Raw genomic sequence first — 24,848 nt, forward strand, 5'->3', positions numbered from 1 at the left:
TATTGTATCTAATGGGTAGAGGTCAGAAATTCTGCCTAACATCCTACAATGTGTAGGGCAACCCCCACAATAAATAATTACCCACCCAGAATCTCAGTGGTGCCAAATTTAGGACCTTGTTAAGAAACCTGGCTTTGGAGTTGGGGCAAAGATCTTGCAGAGAAAATTGAGTTGATGTGGCCTGAGGGTCAGGAGGAAATGAGAGTGTGGTGTCCTGAAAGGCAAGTAAAGGAAATGTTTGAAGGATGAGAAAATTATCTCAGCTATGGCCAATCATCTAATAGTTCAAGCATTATTGAGAGCTAGCAATTGACCCCAAGGTATTTAATAATCTGTAAATTATTGCTGACCTTGATGGAAATAGAATTAAAGAAATGGTCTAGTAGATTTGAGAAAGAATATATGGAGAGAAATTTGAGACAGTGGATAGAGACAGCTCATCAATGAATTTTGGCATAAAATAAAGAAGAGAAACAGAATGACAGATGAAGAATAATCGTGATCTAGAGAGTTTTGCTAGTTTGTTGAGTTTAAAGACAGCGACAATAGCACCATTCTTTCATGCTAATAAAAATGATCCAGGACAGTGATACAAATTGATAAGGAAGAAAAAGAATGGGGGATCCTTGGAGCAATGCCTTTGAGTAGCTAAAAGAAGATATAATATAGTTATTGATATACTCCGATTTTTATGAAAGGTAAAAGATGACAGAACAAGCATTCTCAGTCATAAACATGCATACCTGCATGAATTTTATTTTGACTGTCAATTTTTAGCTATGTGACTTTAGTCAAATTATTTAGTCTTTCTACTTCAGCTTTCATCTGTGTAATCTTTCCTTCATATGAAGCTGTTTTAACAATTAAATGAGATTATGTATGCATAATACCTAATACATTGCTTTGACACACACTAGGCTCTCAAGTAATGACCACTGTTACTATCATTATTATTTAATGAGAAAATCAACTACTTCATTCTTGGGATATTTCTGATTGTCATCATCATTTAAAGCTTTAAATGTTATGTCTGTAATTGTGTAGCAATATCTTAAGAGAGATACCTCCTGCTAAAAAATGCTCATATCTGATTATAGGTAACATTAGAAAAATTAACTCAAACAATACCTCTATTTTTTTTAATAATTTGCCATCTGTAATTTTTATTTACTTAGGTCATTTTGTTTCTTGTAGAGATATTAAATTACAATGATAAAAACTAACTTGTAAAGATTATTGACTTTACCTTGATTTATATTTAGGCATTGGAATATGTGTTCTAAATTTAAATAAATTCCATTTGATTTATTTCAATTTTATTTTATTTTAATATTTAATTATGGATGTATGCTATCACTTAAAAGTGTTTCTTACATAATTTAAAGCCAAGAGCAAATGATTCAAGACCAAAAGCAATCCTTCATATGTTTACAGGTGAACACCATTGTTAATGCTCCATGCTAATTGCATATAAAATTAGCATCATTATCAATTTAAATGTCCAAAGCATATTATTTTCTGTTTTTCTCTTTTTACTGCAATATTAATTGCCCTCCATAATTGTTATAAGTTGAATATTTTAGGGCATCTGGATCTTTAAATCATTACAAACTGTTTAAAACACTAAGGCTTAGAATCCTAAATCCTAAAAGCTAAGGGTACATTGTACCTGACTTTACACACACACACACACACACCCCCCCAGGAAAAAAGGTTACATTGTATCTGACTTTAAACACACACACACACACACAAACACACACACACGGCAGGAAAAAAAATACCTTTGCAGAGTTTCCAAGCAGAACTATCTCAAGTTTTTTGTATTTTTCCCTTCAAGATTATATAACAGAAGTACAAACATTATTGTTCTCATGATAATGCATATTTTAGAGTCAAAATTATTTACTGAAAAAGCTCAAGACATTGAACCTCGCAGGGTGATGGCCCAAGTAAAGAGCTTCCATAATTATGTCTAAAACAAAACCTGCTGGCAGAGCTTAAAGCTTTAGTTATAGCACAGCAAATACAGTGAAGAACAGGGACGAGCCTTTATTGGCCTCAGTGGAGAAAAGAACTTGCCTAGAGACTGGTCTGCGGGAGATAAACAAAGCATATTCTAATGTGATCCAAAGTTAGTGAACTTTCAAGCATGTACGCAAGGAACAAAATTCAAATGCACACATCAGTGATTTATATAGCTATAACTTAATTATTTGGGAGGAATTTCCATTTGTGTTATATGTTCTATTATCGATGTAACTCAATTGGATTGCCTTCTTATATTTGCATTTTAATGCACTAAGAGGATTTAATTTGAACTCTTCTCCTACAAGGCTATTCCAAATGGAAATTTATTTCTAAGTTACTATTTGAGCTTCATTCCATTCACTACAATCAGACATGTTAGAGTATGCCACGATGCATGCAATCACTCAAATACAGAGTGTGTGATTAGTATGGAATCAAACTCAACTTAATATTTTAAACAGCCTTGTCAGGTCTGCATGATGACACCAAATACAAAGCAGTGCTTCTTGGTGATGAGGTTGTAAACATCAAGAACATCATGGTTCTTTTGAAAAATTGATTAGACAAATATAATGATCCATAAAAAAGTGAATACATATTGCAGTAAGATACCAATACAGAAAAGCAAAGAGAATTAGGTGAAATATGGTGTATAAATATAATTATAATGTGGTTCATTAAATTTTTTTAATTTGTTATTTGTTTGGAATTTTCTTATGTAAATTTTTATAAAAACATATGCTGTCTAATGTAAAACTACTTTTAAATGGTAAACATTCACACAAAATTATTCCTGTAGGTGGTAAATTAAGAAGTGAGACTCCCCCCTAAATTTTAAAAAATAAGTTTCCATATTATACAATTCATTATACAATGAATACAATATATATTCATTGTATGTATATTCATATACAATGAATACAATATACAATGTATATTCATATACATACAATGAATATGTAATGAATACACACATATTCATTACCAGTGCACACACATACACAAATGTAAATCTCTATAGGCATGCATATTTACCTATAAAGATAGCCATAAACATATAAAATATGAGAATTTATTTTTTAAGTAGTGAAAAGGAAATATCTAAATTATCTCAACATGATGAGCTTTAGGAAATAAGAATCAAAATGTATATCTAAAAACACACAAAGCGTAAGTGGGATGTTACTGATAGTTATGATAGAAATACAATTCTATTTTCAAAATATCTATAAAATGCAAGTTTAAAGAGGTTTCCATACAATATTTATAGTCATAATTGTCTATTTTATACAACAAGCAATTCCCAAATCTCAGGGACCTAAAAGTGTATTTCTCACTTTCCCTACATATGCACTGAAGGTTGGCAAGGAAAAGTCTTTTCATGAAGTTATTAGAAACAAACTGATGAAGAGTAGCCTATCTCATGACAGCCCTGTCTCAACATGGACATGAGGATATTCCATAATAAGGGAAAAAAACGGAGAATAATGCATCAGCTCTTAAATACTCCCAGATGGAGATAATGCTGTCTTTTCTATTATTTTACTGAACAAACAAGTCACATGGCCATACCAAACATAGGAAGAATTAGGATAATATTTCCATATGCTCAGATAGTTTAGAGAATCAAAAACATTGGTGAGTATTAATAATTTCTACCAAACTTTAGGAAGTTTAATGTGGTAAAGCTTAGAGTGTCCTGATGTGTATGATGATTCTCCAAGGCCAGTGGAGAGACTATTTTGAATTTCCTAAACTTTTTTCTAAAAAAGTGATTTGTTTAAGTGGGAATGTTTTTCACTTAATCTCTGTGACCAGATCATGACACAGTAGTTTATGCAATACTTAGGAGGAGATAAACAGACTAAAACTATTTCACAGTTTCATAATAATAGTTAAGATTTTGATTTTTTTATAACTAAAAGATTCCTGTTTTGATAATTTCTTATTTATATGCATGATAGTAAAGGAAATAATAGTGATTTTTGTGGAACCTAAAGCTTAACCAATTAAGCACCCAATGTTGTTTTCTTTCTAACACTTGAATGGAGATATCTATGTAAATATAACGTCCATATCTATGTATTTATATATCTATCTATGAATCTATGCATCTATCTGTCTATCCATCTGAAGAATATTTCCCTTGTAACTGAAACATCCATGTCACTTTGTTGTGAATCTATTCCAACAGAAGGATCAAAAATAGAATTTCCTTTCTAGAGTAAACTCCTTAATACCATACTGACATCACTATATAGCTAAAAGAACCTTTTTATAACATGTTTTTATGTTTCACTCATTTTTTAAATTTTATAATAGCTTTAGATTTACAGAAAAGTTGCAAAGATGGTACATATACTATATATCAGTTATCATATACCCAACACCTAGTATTCCCTATTGTTAACATCTCATGTTAGTATGACACATTTGTCACAACTAATAAACCAATGCCAATACCTTACTATTAACTGAGGCACACCTTATTCTGAGTTTCTGTGTTTTTTACCTAATGTCCCTTCCCTTCCCTTCCCTTCCCTTCCCCTTCCCCTTCCCCTTCCCCTTCCTTCCCTCCTTTCTTTCTTTCTCCTTTCTCTCTCTCTCTCTCTCTCTCTCTCTTTCTTTCTTTGTTTTCTTTGTGTGTGTGTGTGAGATGGAGTCTTGCTCTGTTGCCCGGGAGTGCAGTGTGGGATCTTGGCTCACTGCAACCTCCATCTCCCAGGTTCGAGTGATTCTCCTGCCTCAGCCTCCCAAGTAGCTAGGACTACAGGCGCACACCACCATGCCCGGGCTAATTTTTGTATTTTAATAGAGATGAGGTTTCACCATGTTGGCCAGGCTGGTCTCGAACTCCTGACCTCAAGTGATCTGCCCCCCTCGGCCTCCCAAAGCACTGAGATTACAAGTGTGAGCCATCACACCTGGTCCTAACATCCTTTTCTTTCTGAAGATCCCATTCAGAACATAAAATGAAATTTAGTTATCCTGTTTCTGTAGGCTCTTCTTAACTATGATTTCACTTGTTTTCTTATTTTTATTTCCTTCAAAATTTTATAAATATTCTTATCTGGGAATTAGTTTCTTAGTTTCTTAGTTAATCTGGAAATTAGTTTCTTAGTTTCTAAGTTAAGAAACTAAGAAATAGTTTCTCCTATTTCTCTTTAGTTAACATTCCCTAACTTAACATAAAAATACTACTTTTCAAAAAATGTCGAACAAGTTCAACATCAAGAAGCATTTCACAAGAAGCTGTCTTCACAACAGGCAAAAGGTAGATTTTAAATCTACAATTGTTCTTTCGTGCTTGATTTTTTAAAGTATGGCCAATAACAAAAGCAGTAAGATTTATTTGTAGTACAGAATTATACAATCACTCTATTGCTATAAGAAAATACAAAATAAAGTGATAAATCCTCATACAGGTCACATTTTTGTGTACTCTGTTAAGTTACAGTTCTCCTTGAGATCAGTTTACTATCTTTTCTTTGAAGAGGCTTTCCAGAAAGTTTTTATTGTTTGCATTGTTTCCTTAGTTTTTCTACTTCTTATTCATTTGTATCTATAAAATTAATGTTTGGGCCAGGAGCGGTGGCTCACGCCTGTAATCACAGAGCTTTGGGTGGCTGAGGTGGGTGGATCAGGAGGTCAGGAGTTCGAGACCAGACGTTGGTGAAACCCCATCTCTACTAAAACTACAAAAAATTAGCTGGGCGTGGTGGCAGGCACCTGTAATCCCAGCTACTCGGGAAGGTGAGGCAGGAGAATCACTTGAACCCAGGAGACAGAGGTTGCAGTGAACTGAGATTGCGCCATTGAACTCCAGCCTGGGCAACAAGAGCGAAACTCCGCCTCCAAAAAAACAATTAATGTTTGAAATATGAAGATTACTCAGGCAAATAAAAGACATTTATACCTAGCCAACCAACCCACCTTTACTTAAGCCACAACCTGAGTTACCTTGAATCTGGCAGATTACTATTCAATATTTAGTGAAATTTGATATCTCCAACTAATAAATAAATATATTAACATTGAAGCTATTTGAACCTTCCCATGTTAGGTGACTTGGTGAATAAATTAGACAATTCCAAGCTGGTTGACCAAATCTTCCCCTGAATATCTCAACTAGCCTGTCATTGAAAAATGGCTGAACACAATCCAAAATACACTGAGAAAAAAATGCACTATTTGTGTTTTTTAGTGTGATAATTATTGTGTCATCCTAAATTCCTTTTGTGTCTTGAATTTGGACCTTTAATGCATTTTCAATCATTATATCTAATATATTTGTGATTCCAGTGAGTCCTCAAATTTTAATATATCAACATAATGCTTTATTGAAAATGTACTTATCTGAATATTAATAGGTCTAAAAACACCTATTAATTTAATTAAAAGTTTTAAAGATGATGTATATATACATTTATACATTATAAAAATAGGTTTTCAAAATAAACAATTAGCATGTCCACTGTCAATAATAAATTATCATCTTTGTAGTTCATACCCTCAAAAAGATTATTGTGTTAATCTTACACATGTAACATTATTTTATAATGCCTTCTAAATATGATATGAAATGTTCCAAAGTGCACGTGATTTATTACTGTACTTTGTATTTTCTGAGTCAGGCATTATTAACCTGCATTTCAATAAGAAGTGATCAATCCAACAATTTTTCAATGAATGCAGCATCTATAATTCTAAATGAATTTTAAGTGCTATAATGATTTCAGTGAGTAAACTCTTCAGAAACAACAGACTTAGTAGGCACCCTGAAAGGACTATATGTAAAACAAGCCAAGCAATCAATCAAACAAAACAATGTGAGATTACTCTAGCCAAACTTGTTTGAGGAAAAATACTGCAAGGTCAAAACCAAAATCTTTTATATGTGTGTGTCATTTACCATGTGATCATGGCTCTGTGGCCCACAGAGTTCTAATATTCAAAAATTGTTTTGAAAACACTCCCAAAAACTGAAGTGTCTGAATGTTATCTGTTTAGAATTATCAACAAATCTGGAAGTGTTGAGTAATTGAAATGAAACCCATACAAAAGATTCTTCCCACTAAAAGTCAATGTATGCTGGGTGCGGTGGCTCATGCCTGTAATCCCAGCACTTTGATGGCTCAAGCCTGTAATCCAGGCTGAGTCAGGAGTTCGAGACCAGCCTGGGCAACATAGAGAGACTGTACCCCGCCGACCAACCATCTCTCCAAAATATAAAAATATTTTTTAAAAAATTTAGCCAGGTGTGGTGGCTCACAAGCCCAGAGTTCAAGAACAGCATGGGCAACACAGAGAGACCCCTATCTCTACAAAGAAATCTAAAATTAAAAAAAAAAAATTAGCTGTGTGTGTTGTTGCATCTCTGTGGTTCCAGCTACTTGAAGGGCTAATGTGCATCATCCCCCACAAAGATCGCTAGAGCCCAGTAGGTGGAGGCTGCAGTGGGCTGTGATCATGACACTGCACTCCTGCCTGGGTGACAGAGCAAGACCCTGTCTCTCAAAAAATAAAAAATAAAAAAAGTCCATGTAGTTTCAATTTGTCTATATATTTGTATCTGTGTGTGTATATGTATATATGTGTATATATAAGCACACACATATAACGTGCTTCTGAAAAATATTTTTGTTCCTGGTAGAAATGCTACCTTATGATTTTACTTAATTTGTAACTCAGTTTCAATACTATGTTCAGTTTGACATCTGTTACTAAGATAAAACATGTGGAGTATGCCTGAAATAGAAGTTTCACTATTCCGCCATTTAGTGGTAAGACTTGAATGAAAAACAGATATATAACCACATTAATAAAATTTGTTTTATTTTTCCTCTAAATTAAGGAAATTTTTAATTTGTGGTGCTTTTGGTTTTTGCTAACAGTTTAGAACTTCCTAAAGAATATTGGCTAATCAGGATTGTATCAGAATAATATATTTTGTTTGGAATCCTAGATATTCAAGAGATACGTTATTTTGAATAAATATTGACATACTTGAGAAGGCCAAGTGCTTCCTAGAAAGACATACTGGGCCTAATGTTTTTAAAGGAAGACTTTCGACATGGAAGAAAAATCAGTTTACATGGAAAATATAACAGTAAAGCCACAGAGTTCTTAATATAAGACAGAGATCATTGGGGCCTTTTGAGCCAGAGAGAAACATGTGTGCTTCCTGTCTGAGGCAGTATGGGCTGTAACCTCCCAGAAACCTTGATGTCAGCTTGGTTCTAACTTAAATGCTCTTCTAAAGTTTTATCAAAATAAATTAACAGTGTCTAGAAATGTGTCTGAGATACAATAATTGTTCAATAAATAATTATTATTCTATGGCATCTATTTTCATTGATTTTGTACAATGAAGTTAAGATTCTTTTAAGTTAATGTTCAAAGACATAAAGAAATGTTACAACAGAAGAATTACTACCAGAAAAAAACATTAAAACATCACATTCACTAATAAGCAAATGTAAATAAAAATCCAGAGTGCATTTTTACTCTTAACAAAATCATGGCACCCAACACTGTGGTTAAATAATATCTCAACCATTGCTAGTCTGAATGTATTGATGTAATCATCATGGAAAATAATATGACAATACCTATTCCTATTACTTAAAAGTGTTCATGTGATTTTACCAAGTAATTCAACTTCTGGGGAAATGTTATAATAATAAAAGCATAACTGAATTTCAAATATACGTTTCAAAAGTTTGTAGATCACTAGACATTTACATAAAAACTGCATGCCAAATAATAGCAAATTTTACTAAAATTTGGCCTTAATGTAATCTCAATAAATCACATGTGCTGCAGTTAAATTTAAATTTCATATAGGAGGGATCAACTAATTGCAAAAATGCCATTATAGAGAAATCAATTACTTTAGTATGAAATCAGGAATGAATAACACTATCACATGAAGCTATGTTAAATCATTAGAAATCCAGTTTTGTTTCTTTTTCCAGAATGCTCCAATGGAGGTATTCAACTGAATCATTAGGGCATATATGATACTCTTTCTCTCTGATAAAAAGAAAAAAGAAAAAAATTTAATTGGAAAAAGTTTTTAAATTAGCAGGTTTTATATTTTGAGCAGAATGTTTAAAAATCATGTAGCAACATCCCAATCAAAAATAACTTGAGATAGTTTTTATTTTCAAATATGTAAGGTATATAAATATGGGACATGGTCCTTGGTATGAAGTTGCTAACTCAAAACATACTGTCTGTTTAACAGTTTCTGAAGACTGATATTCTCTAACTTTTTGCCAGTTTTAAAAGTTTGAAAGGTTCTGAAATAGAACAAAAAATGATGTTTAAGTCCATTGTAGTTGAGCTAAACAGTAAAATTTTAGGATGTGACCTGCCATATTCTAATGACTATCACAGATTAATTTAAGCCTGCTGGTGCTTTACAGAAGTCTCTTGTATACTTGGCATCTTGTCACATTCTATTTTCTGGATCAAGAGCCCAGTGTTAAGACCTAAAAACTGGGGCAGTAAAAGCCTGAGTATCACACAGCAGGGTTTCCATAGTGTCCTAACCATTTATAAATCAAATCCATTTAAGGCCAATAATAAATAGGACACAGCAACTTCAAGAGAAACAGTGTGGCTTCTTCAAATATTTAAACAATTCCGAATTTTGCAACTTCAAAAAGTTATTTTGCATTTAAAAATACCTTCATTTGCTCTACCTGAAGACTATTTTTGAGGCAAAACAAAGCAGCACTAGAAGGCCAGAATCAGAATATTCTTAATGCCTTCTTGAGCTCCCTCTACTGATTTTTAGACAGTTTTTAACTTAACCGAAGTGTTCAGCAAAACATGTATAATTAACTAGAAGTCCAGTAGAGTAGCATCCGGAGCAGTTTTCACAGCTGGGCACACAGTCCGACTACAGACATTATCAATTAAGTTGTACTATTTGTGCACAGACAGGGAAACAAACAGAATGAAAGCCCTTCGACTTTCTTAGGCCTCAGGACATGTAGAGAAACAGGGCACTGGCTAAAAGAAAATAAACAGTTGCAGAGGGTATTAATTTGAAATCGTTGTTGTCATGAATTGTAAATAAGTAGACTTTAAATGCAAAGCATTTTCTAGAAACTTTCTCTTCAGTTTTTAATGATTTTTACTCCAATTAATTATAGCTTTATGAGAAATCTCACCAAGGAAATAATTCAGGAAAATCTTTGGCACAAATCATGCACTTCTTTCAAGTCTTATTTTCTTTGTAAGCGCACTAACTCTTGATATTCTGCCAAAGGATTGAGATATTGTGCATTTAATTTTTGCGTTTATTTTCTAAAGGTATAGATGTATTTTTATTACTATTATTTTCTTTTGCTTTTTTTTCCTACATAGTCCCATGATGTCACATATTTGAATAAACAAAGCAATTTCATAATAAAAAACAATCACTGTAGTTTCTCAAGCATGTGCACAAACCCAAAAAGTGTTGTAAACATTTCTCTTTCCCTAATAATGCCATAGTGTCTGGGATAATGAATCGTTGACATAAATACCAGCTCACTCAATCATTGCCTTAAAGGAACATACATTTTAGAGAACTTAAATTTTCTATGAAAAAATGTGAAGTTCTGAACAAACAAACTGCACAATGCTAAAAGGGTCTAAATTTATACTCAGAAATTAGCTTTAAGTCCCAGAATTTAGTTGCAACATGCTCTGTATAGTATGTTTAAAACTGGACAGAAAAAAAAACCGACTTAACATATTTCAAATACATTGTAGTGCCAAACAAAAATGAAAGCTAATTTTCATTAACAAGAAAACCACAAAAAGTAATTACTTTTTTCATGATATGTGCCTTCCGGTTTTTGCCAACAATTTGTCATTTAAAACTGAATAGAATTTTACAAATTGAAGTTCATTCAAGAGGATTTTAAGGTATTATATCCCATCAATACTAGATAATCATAAACTTCTATTTTGTGAGTAGATGTTCAGTATTCAACATTCTTCCACCCTAAATGTATTGACTTCTTACTGGATGATAAGCTCTTTCTTAAAGTCCCTGGGGCTTACTAATATCATGTTTTCTCAGTTATAATTATGGATAAAAACATACACCCTTTTTAGAATGATAAGGAATCTTAACTTCAATCAGAAATTACTTAATGTGTTCCTCAGAATGGCATGAAGATGGAACCTATGATAACTCCAATCTTAGGTAGCACTCTTATCCCTTAGTAATACTTTACCTGTTTTACTTTTTACCTGAACACTTATCAATGCCAGATATTATATTACACTTTGGCCTTATTAGTTTGCTTATTGTCTATCTTACTACAGAGAGGGTAGGGCAGGTACTCTGTCTCTCTCATTGCTACCCATCCCCAGCACCTGAAAGGGTACCTGAAACAGCAGGTATTTAATATATTTATTGAATTAATTTATTTCTCTTAAAATAACTATATATATGTGTGTGTATATATGTATATTATATATGTATATAATAATATATGTATATTATATGTATATAATAATATATGTATATTATATGTATATAATAATATATGTATATTATATATGTATAAAATAATATATATGTATATTATATATGTATTTAATAATATATATGTATATATGTATATAATAATATACATGTATATATACATGTATATTATATGTATACATATATATGTATATGTGTATATATATATTTATATTTATTTTAGACGGACTTTCACTCTTGTTGCCCAGGCTGGAATGCAATAGCATGATCTCGGCTCACCACAACCTCCACCCCTTGGGTTCAAGTGATTCTCCTGTCTGATCCTCCCGAGTAGCTGGGATTACAGGTGCCTGCCACCATGCCCAGCTAATTTTTTGTATTTTTAGTAGATATGGGGTTTCACTAGGTTGGCCAGGCTGGTCTTGAACTCCTGATCTCGGGTGATCCACCCGCTTCGGCCTCCCAAAGTGCTGGGATTACAGGCTTGAGCCACTGCACCCAGCCAAAATAGCTATAATCTCAATAATATTTTTTAAAGTGTTGTTTATAAAAGAATGAAAAATCGAATTTACCTATTAGTTAGTTATCTTTATTTAGCTTTTGTCAAAATAAAATTGTTTTAATTGTATATAAAAGATGCAAGTGCAATGGCTTTTTTCTGTGTAATTAATGTTAGTAAAAATCATTGCCCAATAATTTACTAATCTTTAGACTACATAAACAAGAAAAAATTATCCATAGCATGTAAATCTTTTGTTGAAGATCTTATGAACATGACGTTTTTTCAAATGTTGAAGTTTTTCTTTTAAAGTAAATCTAAAGTATATTTCTTGCACTTTTCCTAAATAGCAAGTGTAAAATGTCATGTTCACTTTCTACATAATTACTATGTTATCTATAAAAGAGCATAAATATAATGTTAAATACAAGTTTCTGATTTGCATGAAAATAGTCCATGTTGCATGCAAAAAGTTCATAATAAAATATCCTTTGTGTGGTTCTCAGTCAGAGACCAAAGTTAAAAATGGGAAAAGACAGCAGATGACCAAACTCTAATATCAAAAAACATTAAGCAAATCCATCATCATAAATCTATTATAGTCCTAAATGTACAAAGCATTATGTAACAAATGCAAGCATAAAAAGAGAATAAAATCCAATGTGGATCAATTAATTTATATACATATGAAGTAATTGTAAACCATGCAGGTTTTTTTTTACACACAGAAGAAGTTTCTAGGCTTCTTCCTATAAAAGATTTAATTAGGAAGAACAGCCTACGACACATTAACGAATCCAAAAGCCACTCCAGACTGTCTACTACACAGTTTAGGTGATAAATTTAGGGTTAGAAAGAAAAGCCCAGTGGCATTCAAGCAATAAAGACTAAGGTTTAAGTAAAACTTCAACCAGGTACAGTAGGCAGAACACTACCTGAATCCCAGTGACACCCACTCTTGTATAATCACCTCACCTTGTGTGTAGGCAGGACCTATAACTTGCTTTTGACCAATAGACCATGGCAAAGGTAATGTGCTATTGCTCTTGTGGTCACATTATATGGCAAAAAGGAAGGGATTTAAAGATGTAATTAAATGTATATCAAAAGGGAGATTACCCTAGCTGGCCCTGACTGGATAAGCGAGCCTTTAAAAGCCGGGTTAGAGGTCAGAAGCAGAAGCAGTCAGATTAATTCTTCTGCCGGCCTTGAAGAGGCAAGTCTCCATGAGTTCTGAGCCGCAAAGAAACAAATCCAGCCAACTGTTAGGTGATCTTGGAGAATCTCAAGCCTCAAATAAAAACCCAGGGCTGGCAGAAACCTTGACGGTGAGGTCCTGAGCAGAGGAGCCATCTCACCTGTACCCAGACTCACAGTTCATGGAAATCCAGAGATAATAAATGTTTATGTGGCTAAGTCTGTGATAATTTGTATGTCACAACAGAAAACATACATATGTTTTAAAAACATGAACATTTTGATGAGATCCAAAGTGACACTGACATGACATTTACTGTAACAAAAACTGCAACAACTCTGAAAATCACATGGGAGCACAGTATGCTCTTAAACTATAAGAACCTTTGACTGAATGCAGAAGAGTGGGACCTAAACAGGGATTCTTGAAAGTACAACAGTCCAGACAGGACATTGTGTTTATACAGCGTAAGGAACTATGTGATGGTTTAGATTTTAACTTATCTTTGTTTTTCATGTGTGCATTTCACATATCAGAAAATGGAAAAGCAGGTTGACTACTTGCAGGGTGTAGAACCAATTAGAAGAATCTTTAAAGCAGCAGAGAGTGTCAACTTAATGTAAAAATTAGAGATCTAATGATGATTTCTGAACACAGTGGCACTTTAAAGCATATTTTAATCAAGAGAAATCCAGAGAATATATGAAATCTGCAGGACATAAAGAGTAGGATCTGATCATGCAGTTGACTTCAGACAAAACTTGGTCTGAGTCTCAGCTCTGTGGGCAATACCTTAAGACTTGGTTTCAGAAGACATACAAACATGAAAAAATGCTCCACATCACAAATCATCAGAAACATGCAAATCAAACCACAGTAAGACACCATCTCGCACCAGTCAGAATGGTTATGATTAAAAAGTCCAAAAACAACAGATACTGGTGAGGCTGCAGAGAAAAGGCAAATCTTATATGCTATTGGTGGGAATATAGATTACTTCAGCCACTGAAGAAAGCAGTTTGGAGATTTCTCAAAGAACTTAAAACTGAAATACTATTTGACCCAATAATGCGATTACTGGGTAGATAGCCACAAGAAAATTAATCATTCTACAAAAAACATAGATGAACTTGCATGCTCATTGCAGCACCATTCACTATAGCAAAGACATGGATTCAACCTAGGTGTTTATCAATGGTAGATTGGATGAAGAAAATGTGGTACACATACACCATGTAATACTACACAGCCATAAAGAAGGATAAGATCATGTCCTGTGCAGCAATGTGGGTGCAGCTGGAGACCATTATCCTAAGCAAATTAACACAGGAACAGAAAACCAAGTATCCCATGTTCTCAGTTATAAGTGGGAGCTAAATATTGTATATACATGGACATAAGGATGACAATAGCAAGCACTGGAGTCTACAAGAGTGGAGAGGTAGGAGGGAGGCAAAGGCTGAAAAACTAATTATTGGGTATTATGCTCAGTACCTGGGTGGTGGGATCACTCATACCCCAGACCTCAGCATCAGGGAATATATCCAGGTAACAAGCATGCACATATATCCCCTGAATCTAAAACAACAGTTGAAAACTAATTTAACTTTTTTTAAAAAAAGATGGTTTCCCTATATCTACATTATAAACTGTTATGCATATAAAATTAAACTGTGTTTATAAATGCTTAAGACTATGCACAGGATATTATGAATCATCAGAAATTTTGTCTCATTATTATTACAGCAGGAAGAAACAAGAATAAGGAGACTAGTGTAAAGAATGTCAAAATACTTTTGTCTCAGTTTGGACAGTCTGGGTCAAGGTAAAAATGATAAGAGAAAAATAGAGAATTGGGAATCAGACAAAGCTACATGATAAAGTGAGGGATGTAAAAGTTGCGTACCTGCTGCGTATTGTATAGGAAGAACAATGTAATTTTTAAATATTTATAAATTTTTAGACCAAAGTAAATTGAAGGAGAATTTGTCATCAACTGACTGCCGGAAAAAAAATAGAATGGGGATCATGTTAGGGATGAGATCATGAGTTCATGGGGTTTGTGCTGTCACCATGAAATCAGAGTTAAAATGTCCAGCAGACCTTTGTAAATACATTAATGGACTTCAAATCTGGGTCACAGCTACAGATTTGGAGGATATCTGTGAAGAGATGATAATTGTAGCTGCTGGAGTGAATGGACTTCCTGGGGCTCCACAGAGAATGAGGAACAATGAGTTACACGAATGGTATACACAGTCTCGTAAAAATTTCAAAATTAAAAACATTTATGCCAGACTTCATGTCAAAAGTGAAACATTGATTATTGTTAACCAATATGTAAAATATAAAATAAAAGGCCCTATACGCTTTCCACTTTAAAGTTAAACATTCTTAAGAAAATCAAACTTTTCTATCTCCTTTGGGATCCACTTAATAAAGACAACCAAAAACTTGTATAATGGGGATTCAGTAGGGAGTCTGATGCAACTTTCTGGCACACCTGGGAGCTGTGTTATAATTACTGCTAACAGCAGTCACCTCTTCTCTTTCTCAGTCACCCTAAATGCTATATGAAAACAAAGAGCAACAGCTAGTGGCCAATATTTCCCTTTACATCAAATACAATTAGATAGAAACAACAGAATAAAGTATTTAATGTTTCCAAAGCCTTCAAGAGCCCGCCTTAGATTACCTCCTTAGTGCTGTGCCTCAAAGCTAATCATTTGTTTTGATTATTTTATTTAATCTTGATTTAATCTCACAGACTGTTCAAAACTTTAGTAGCTAAGTAATCTGAAGGATTACATATGAGTAGCAGTTGATACCACAAATGCTGATTGCTTGAAATGGTCTAAATTTCACCAAGTGTTTGAATTTCATCTCCAGTAGGACTTTTAAGGGAAAAAGAAAAACAACTTGAACTCCTAGGAAACATTATCTACTCTATTCTATTGTTTCTTATGCTGTTTGAGGCACCAAGGGAAACACTGGCTGCTGCTAAAATTTTGAATATTCTATGAGGTCAATTAATGTAGCATCTTTATAACATTAAATACAGAGGGAAAACCCCTTAAGGTCTTTGGTATTATGCATTCTAAAGTGTGTATACTAAAGAATATATGCTATAAAATAATTTCAATGACTTAATAATTAAGGAATAGTCTTGGGGAAATAATAAGAGGCATTTACATATAGTAAAGAGATTATCATAGTAAAAATGCTTAGTTTTGAAAATGATATAGCTAGTTACTGGACTTTTGACCTAAACAGAGGTACTAGACATGTAAACTTGGTTTGATTCCCTAATTCATCTATTCCTAGTTGTGTGACCATAGGATACAGTGGTATGGAGATTTGATGTGAGTTTCTGCTTTCTTATATTCATATGAGTAATTAAGAATTCAATAGTATCAATCTTTACAAAGCCATGCAAATGTTACATTACTTAATATGGGTTTATGGCCTGATATCAATAAAATATATATGAATACCTATTAATACTTTGGTATCTATGTCTATCTTATTCCTTTTCCCAGATGAAAAAGCAAATTCAGGATCAAAGACCAAATGATATCAATAGACACTCCATTATGAAGCAACAAATGTCTTTACTAGTACCAACTCACTGCTTCTTTTTCTTTAGAAATATAAAGAGCCAGATTCCATAACCCTAAGTGAGGCAGCTCAGAGTCTGATTGACAGTAGAGTCACAGCAATTGCTGCGGCTTTGAGAAAAGGGACATGTAACTACAGAGGGCAGGTAGGCATTTGTGTTTTCATGTAAGGACATTTACTTTTAGGGTTTTGGAATTTTAAAAATAATAATAACTCAAGAGACAAAAAAACGATATCTAGTGGTCCAACTACAAAAGGTAAATTATTTCCATTTCATCATCATCTTTGGGGAATATAGTTCAGGTGTGTATGTTTTAATTGCTACTGTATGTATGTCTTAATTGCTACCTTGGTGCTATATTCACAGAGAAAATACATCAGTAAAGTAAGTTTCTCTATTACAATGTATATTTAAATACAACTCAATGAAGAAGTATTTTTAAATCTTTTGCTTTGGAATTGTTACTTGTGCAATGAACTAGTTATGAGTTGAAATAATATTCTATTTATTGACATACAAATGAACTCACTAAGCAACGACTTTGCTTTAGAGATTTATAAATTTAATACCAAAAGCCACATTAAATTAATATTAATTACTTGATTTTAAACCAAGAAAGTTCAGAGTGAAGCTGTTCTCTTATTTCACCATATTTATGTGTGAAAACATTAATATACAAGGAATAAAAATATGTTATGCGCAGGGATATCCAGGCTGTGTTCTACAGAGGTGCATGGCTTATTATCTGAAGATTTGTAGGAAGTAAACTTGATGTTTTACTTTTATAGATTGTAATTTCCAAATCCTTTATCAGAACTCATATTTTTAAATAATTAATGTGGTGCTATAAACTCTTCATTATGCACACATCCATTTTGTTTTTTATTCCTGGCAAATATTCATTTTCAATTGTTCCTTGCCTTGCCAATCAGCATGAGAGGTTCTAAATGTCATTTTAATGCCAAAAAAACTGGTATGTGCACAAGCATTCTAGCCGAAATAAAAAATAACAGTAATTAGAAGACAAAATTGCCATTAAAAGTTATATATTGTATTACAGCTTATTATCTAAATTATTTTGTAATAGCTAGCATGTCTTTAACTTGCATGTTCTAGGCCATGCCTTTGCATGTTTATTCTAGAGTAGAATTTACATATATATGTGTATATACATATATGTGTAAATATATATGTACACACATAAATTCATACACACGTATATACATTCTAATTGTCTCAATTACTTATACTATTATTTAATTCATCCTCTTTCAGAAAACCCATTGGAACTCTGAGTTTATCAAAACATGGTCCCATCCATTATAATAATAGCAATTCGTCAATACTAAGGTGATTTAAAACACAGAGGGACCAATTGCTTTACTGTATGGTTACCAATTTAATTGGAAAATTAGGATATTTCCACAAGGGATTCTACAGCTAACCTAAAGTAGGATATACCCAAAAGATTTTGGAGGCGTTGAAGCAGAAGGTGATTAACTCTGTTTGGTAAAGGATAATTGGTCACTTGACTCTTAGAACGACTCTAACAACAGGAAATATTTTTTCTAGTTTATTAGTTCACAAGAGTCTTTTGAGCTTCATAATATATTAAGTAGTAAAAAATATGAGAGCTACTATGTCAATTTTGGGCAAATATGAAGAACTAATAGAAAGATGTCATTCAAGGCCTTTGGGTCTTATTGATAAATGAGCTTTAAATATTATTTTTAAATGGTCATTATTCAAAGAAAACTATCCAAATTATTAGGCAAATAACTTCTTAAATATCATTTTAAAAGGTATTTTTATTTTTTTCAAACTTTTTAGAGTATTTCAGATTTATTATGACTTGTATTTTTCTATCGCCCATGTTAGTAACTAGAAAACAAAACAAAACAAAAAAAAAGAAAGCAAGCAATATACAGCCTTGGTAATAAAAATTCCAAATTGATTCACCTTTATCTTAAATCTCACAAAACATAAACAGGAATGCATTTTATTTGTAAGAAGAAACAATCTATCTGTAAATTTCATTTTTGACTCAATTTTTAGTTTGATCGATAACCCTCAAGAGGTTGAGAAACAATTTAAAAAGACAAATTGAGCACGTCATGTAATATATAATTAAATTATTTTGATAATTTTCTGTAGGCTTTATGAAGTTCATCACTTTTCTGCAAACGGTGCTTTATATATTTGCAGTGTGTCTGTAATGAAATGAGTTAATGTCTTAACAAGACATCCAGTGTTGTGTTACTGAATAATCCTTTACATTTTACATGAATTCATTGTAACTCCAAAATACGGTCATTTCTTTGTGGATCAAAGACTTAATAAGGGGCCACCACATTTGAATATCTTTCATAAGTGTCTTCAAAGTTGGCAATTTGATTAGTTTCAGTGGAAATGTTATTCTGCATTTAAGTAGTGTCCCCTATATGCTAAATTTGGGCTTATCATGGGAATCTAATTTTACCTTATTTCAGGACTAAGATGCAAAAGCTAAAAGTGTAGAAAAATCAGAAAAAAAAATGCAGCTAATGTTTTACATTTGCAATCTCATTGAGTCAACCTTTGGTTATTATTGCCAGTAGCATAGTTTGACTTCAGTGTTTAAATATGTTATTGTTAGATGAAACACTAAATTTCATCTTAAAGAATTCCAGATATTGGTAGTTCAAGGTAAATATTTATACTTGAATAAAGACATACATCTTGGAAAACTTTGTGCAAATGGAAGTCAATGACACACTCAGGTACATTTTGAGTAAATATAATGTTTATATATAGTATGCCTTTCAAATAAGTTATAAAATTAAGATATGTATTCATGTTTCAAGATAATACATAAAATTGAAAATAAAATAAGCCATAATTCTGTTAGAAATTTCACAGCCTAAATATTTATACCAACATAATTAGTTTTAACAAGAACATTTCAAAATTTGTAGTGGAAAGAATGATTCTCTGTGTATTTAAAGGAGATTATGTTGTATAAACTTCCTAGCTCAGTGTTTTATATATTCTTTTTTGCCCCTCTACCCAATCCAGGCTTTCAAAATTTGTATGAATATTTAATTTAAGATCACATGACTAACATGAATCCTACAAAGAATATCTGTTTAGGGTAAAACATGTGAACAACTTCAAAAGATTTACATTTGACCTTTAGTATTTGCAACAATATGCATTTCTTGTGACAATCACTCTCTTGTAGGGCTGTGTAGTAAATACAATGAAAAATCTCTACCTAGAGGATTTAGTTTAAATCATAAAATTCTAAAGCTAAACTTCATCCTAGTAACTCTAATGCAACTAGAGTAGAAATTTTATATTTTAAAATATACAAATATTTAAACCTAACTTAGTGTACGCCTGCTGAAAAGCATAGCTCTATTCAGTTGAATAATACTTATTAAGTACGAAACAGCTTTATATTTAACTCATTCCTATTAATATTGGACATCTACTTGCAACCTAAACTCTCTCTCTCTGGAATGTAAAGGAAATATCCCCCACCCCCGTCCTTTTCCAGGCATCATTTATACTTAATCTAATGTTACTAAATGACATAAATGAGAGACCACAATTCCATTTATCAGGCAAACCATCACACCTGTCAAAGTCATGAATAGTAATAAGAAATACAAAGAGCACAGGATAACTTCTATCATTTAACAATTGCTCACTATGAGAAGTATTGTTCAGTCGTTTTCCACACTGAATTCTTTCTCTGTACACACTCAGAACACACTGCCACTTGATAAAAGGAACATAGCTTCAAAAGAAAATTCTTCTAAGTAAAGAAAATCTCTCTGTTAAGCATGCAAGAGGTTAAACATTGCTGAAATAGTGAGACATTTTCTCAGCCCACGCTTCCCAGTTCCATTCAATTACCAACAGCACAAGCGACTATAATACAAGCGAATACTGTATTATTAAATCAGAGCTTCCCATTTACATCCACCTCTAACCTGAGGGGGTTGCAAGGGGATGACATTTGCTAGTCAACAGCAGAACAAACAGCCCCCAACTTGGAAATACACATGACCTTGGGTTGTGGAATGCTCAGAGACTGAGTTTCACAAGTTTTATTTGGATCTACTGCATAACAACACATCTAAATGGACCCAGCATGATGTAAATGTTTCTATACCTACCTCCTCCCTTCCAAAAAATGTTAAGAGAGCTCTGCACTTTGAAGTCTATGCTTTAGATATAGGAATAATATTGATGATTAACCAGAGACTAGTCCATTCAAATAATTATTTGATTATATTTGTTCTAAACAACTTGTTGGTTGATTTATTTAACATCATTTGCTAATATATTTGGGGGGTTTCCTGGAATGGTTCCTATCCTTTGAACCCTGCTGAAAGTATTGCTCTAAAATATTTATATTTATAAAGCAAGATATAACATAATGACATCAACTTCACAAAAAGCAAAGCTCTCAACTTCCCCTCTAGAATTTAGTGCATAATCACTAACAGATTGTCTTGTAATAATAATAATAATAGTAATTATTAAAATATTTTTGCAATCATTGCCAAAAGTCCGGTTTCAAATTATAAAAATAAGCATAACTTGTTTTTAAATTTTTGTATGGCAGTCTGTATTTCTCCCCCACTTGTAATCATTTATAACAATATTATTTTTCTTACCTTATTTTAACAGTCACAAAAGTCCCCCAGAAAGATTCCTAAACGCTGTGGAAATATAAATCACAATAAAAAAAAAAAACTCTCAAAAGATCGTCTTAGCTGGGGAAAAAAAAATAGTTTGGTGTAAAACTATAGAAATCTCCAAAGTCACGCCTGAATGAGCGCCCAGGTGGCAAACAGAGGACTCTCTCCCACGTCCGATACCACACTCCTTTGTCAAGTTGATATGGGTCCTGTTGGTGAAGCGGGTCCCACAGGGCACAGAGGGTGCAAGAGGGCGTTGCCTTCAGGTGCTGGAGCAACTGGTCCGCTCGCGTCTCAGGTTCAGCACCGACAGCACAGTGGACAGTACCAGCTCCTTTCACCTCCAGTTTGTCTCAGTCACTGAACCAGGCTGATTCTCGCTCCTCCTCCCTAGGCAGGAGCTGCTGCCACTCAACCCGGGGGTGCCCCGCCCCCACCATCTGACGTAACTATTTTGCATATCAACTCGCCGAGAGGTGAGGGGCCGCCCCCTTGACTGGGCTTCTGCTAGAGTCAGCTGCGGCAATCGAGGCAACAAAATTCAGGCTTAACGTCAGCGTGGGCATCTTTGGACTTCAGGATGTATTCTCAACCAGTCCAGTAGAAACTAAACGCTTTGGCGGTGCTGGAGCCTTTGCCTTCGCTGGGACTGCCGTTTCTGCGCACTCTAAGATCGCTGCGGGCACAGCTCTGGAAGGAAGACGGGGCGGAGAGAGGGGGCAGTGGAGCACGGAGAGGACCGAGTGGGAGGCGGGTGGGGAGGAGACGGAGAAATAGAATGAATCTATTCAACCATTCTTGAAAACATCTCCGATCCTTTTCATCTTCCTGGCCAAACTTTGCTGCCTCTCCCTGCCATTTGGTTATTTGAACGGATCCGTATTTGGTGTTCCTACTCCCTTCCCTCGGTTCACGGAGCCTCTGGAGGGAGTCGCTGCTGCAGAAACTTGCCTGGAAGAAAAAAAAAAAAATTGAACACTGAGAGAAAACGTGAAAGCTTGCAGCGCTAACCATCATTTCTAAACAGAATCTTAAAGAAAAAAAATACGAGTGCTCCATAGTATATATTATACTTCATATGCGTTCCTATAAAACCTACAGAACCTTCCTTATTCATTCTCATGATTTAAATAAATCCTCAAACTGTATAGACTTGGAGATTCCAGAGGGAAAAAAAATTAAATAATAAAAAGTGAAAGTTCTCAGCTTCAACTTCCACTGCCAAAATTATGAAGGTTATGCAATATTTATTATGTCTACTATATCAATATTTCTATGAAAGATGGGCTATGCTGGAAGCTTTACATAGCCTTTAGCAATTCTCTCAGTATTTGTGATATTTCTTGTCCCAGTGAAGCTCTAGCCGCCTTGAAGGCAAGAGAAAGGGAGCCTGTCATGCCAAATTCCACAGACTGCTTAAACTTGTAAACAAACACTTTCAGTGAACTGAAGCAATCAATCATCCAGAAGGGTGATTATTCACATTCCATGCACATGTCCCACCTACAGCTATGACTTACTTGGACAGAGAAGTGGGTATCTAAAACTAAGCTTAAATTTTCTTAAGTTGGATAAAGCATGTTTAATAAAAAAGGTTGTTTATTCAAATAATGTCGTAGCATTTCACACATTGCTTTCCATCAGAATGCATACACACTGATATGTGTCATCATATGCCAGGAGTCTGATATCATCTAGCACTGGATCCACTCACAAGCATTTTTCAGGGACTCTAGTCAAATGAATACACTTACTTATTTCCCCATCAGGAAAAATAATGCATTTTATTTTCTCTAATATTAAGAAGTTATTTGAGGAAGTGTATTTACTTTGTGGGCCCATACCCCCAAACTCCTTCTTTCTAGTTACTTAAAAAAGAAGAAATAACAGAGGAAAAAACTATGGTGTTTTTGCTTGAGGGAAGGAACATTTTTTTATTCTGATTCACACCCACATAAAACTGTCTCTATGGCTTTATTCCAGAAATTGCCCATTTCTTTTCTGAACGTACAATCCCCAGTACTATTTCTCCAACACACCTTGACTACAAGTTTTGCATTTTGGGTAATCTGCAGTGTTTTTGTTTTCTCAGACAACTACTGATTTTGCATTTATAAGTGTCAAGTGCCATGACTTTTTGCACAGATATACCCATACATGCATGTATTATGAGTTCTTCAATTCCCAAAGTCATTTTAATGAAGGTGGCAGACACCATGATATGTCAGGAAAGATGATCTGTGGGGGCAGATGGGTGTTGCACAATTACAATTACAATGGAGCCAACTGTATAACTTGAACTTAGGCTGGCTACGGCGCACATGATATGCTTCTTTTGGGAACATCGCATAGCACACTTTGGTCTGCTTCATGCCAATGTGCCGAAATGTCAGAGAAATCTTGATAGTTCACTTTAGCAATATAGAGAGTACATGATGTATACTTATAAAATTCCACGAAGACCTATGTTGTTTGTATAATGGACATAATTTTTCAGTTTACTCCAGTGATCATAATGTTTTGGACTATGAATTCAATTAAAGCAGTCATAATATTATTGAAAAACCTGAGGGAATAAAACTAGAAAACAAACCTTCCTTTGAAAGACAGAAAGGAAAGCCAAATCATTTTCTCATTTTTTCACTGTCTTTAAAAAGAGGGAGAGAAGAAAGAAAGAAAAGAAAAAAAAAGGAAACGAGCTATTTTGGCAAGCATGAACAAAGATGAATACACGCAGAAAAGCATTGAGAATATTCTCCTAGCGGATTCTTGGTTTTGTACTGTCCTAAATGGCAATGTGACTGAGGGCAAGTTATTTAAACCTTTTCATCACACACATCATTTGTAAAATATATAGGTTATCCTGTTATCTCCAAAATTCATTACATGCTTGTCATTCTGTAATTTTATATTAGACTTCAACCTATTATATATATATATATATAAAATTTGGAATCACTATAAAAAGGTTAAAAAGAAAGAGCTTATATATATAAATATATAATAGAAAGAGCATATATAAATACAAACAGCATATACATAAAAAAGAGCATATATATATGGCATCTTCTTTACTTCCATTACTTTCTTACTTTCTATCTCTTGCTCCTTTGGGCCCTTTTGTGCTCTCCACATATGTTTTATTTCATTGTAATGTTCTATTTAAAATGTCTATTAGGTATATGTCTACTGTGGTAAAGGGCATTTAAATACAGTATTTTGTTATTGAAAGAAATATTGACACAATATATTTATATTAAATTTCTTAGCTAATTCCAAACTGTGACCTTAAACAAATTTATATGTGTGCGTGTGTG

The 24,848-nt window shown here is 33.5% G+C and overlaps 1 protein-coding gene across 4 annotated transcripts in view; it reads right to left on the minus strand.

Moving 5' to 3' along the window:
• FSTL5 (follistatin like 5) overlaps positions 1–24,430 on the minus strand; it is a 778,780-nt gene extending 754,350 nt beyond the window's left edge. Inside the window, exon 1 of one of the 4 annotated variants that reach the window (XM_034959355.3) lies at positions 21,508–24,430. The gene's annotated coding sequence lies outside the window, so the exon portion shown is untranslated. The remainder of the gene's footprint in view (positions 1–21,507) is intronic. The other 3 variants (XM_014344780.4, XM_034959354.3, XM_014344779.4) reach the window with 3 other exon arrangements.
• Positions 24,431–24,848: the final 418 nt, after the last annotated feature.

This window comes from Pan paniscus, chromosome 3 (genome assembly GCF_029289425.2).
Source record: "Pan paniscus chromosome 3, NHGRI_mPanPan1-v2.0_pri, whole genome shotgun sequence".
Classification (NCBI taxonomy): Eukaryota; Metazoa; Chordata; class Mammalia; order Primates; family Hominidae; genus Pan; species Pan paniscus.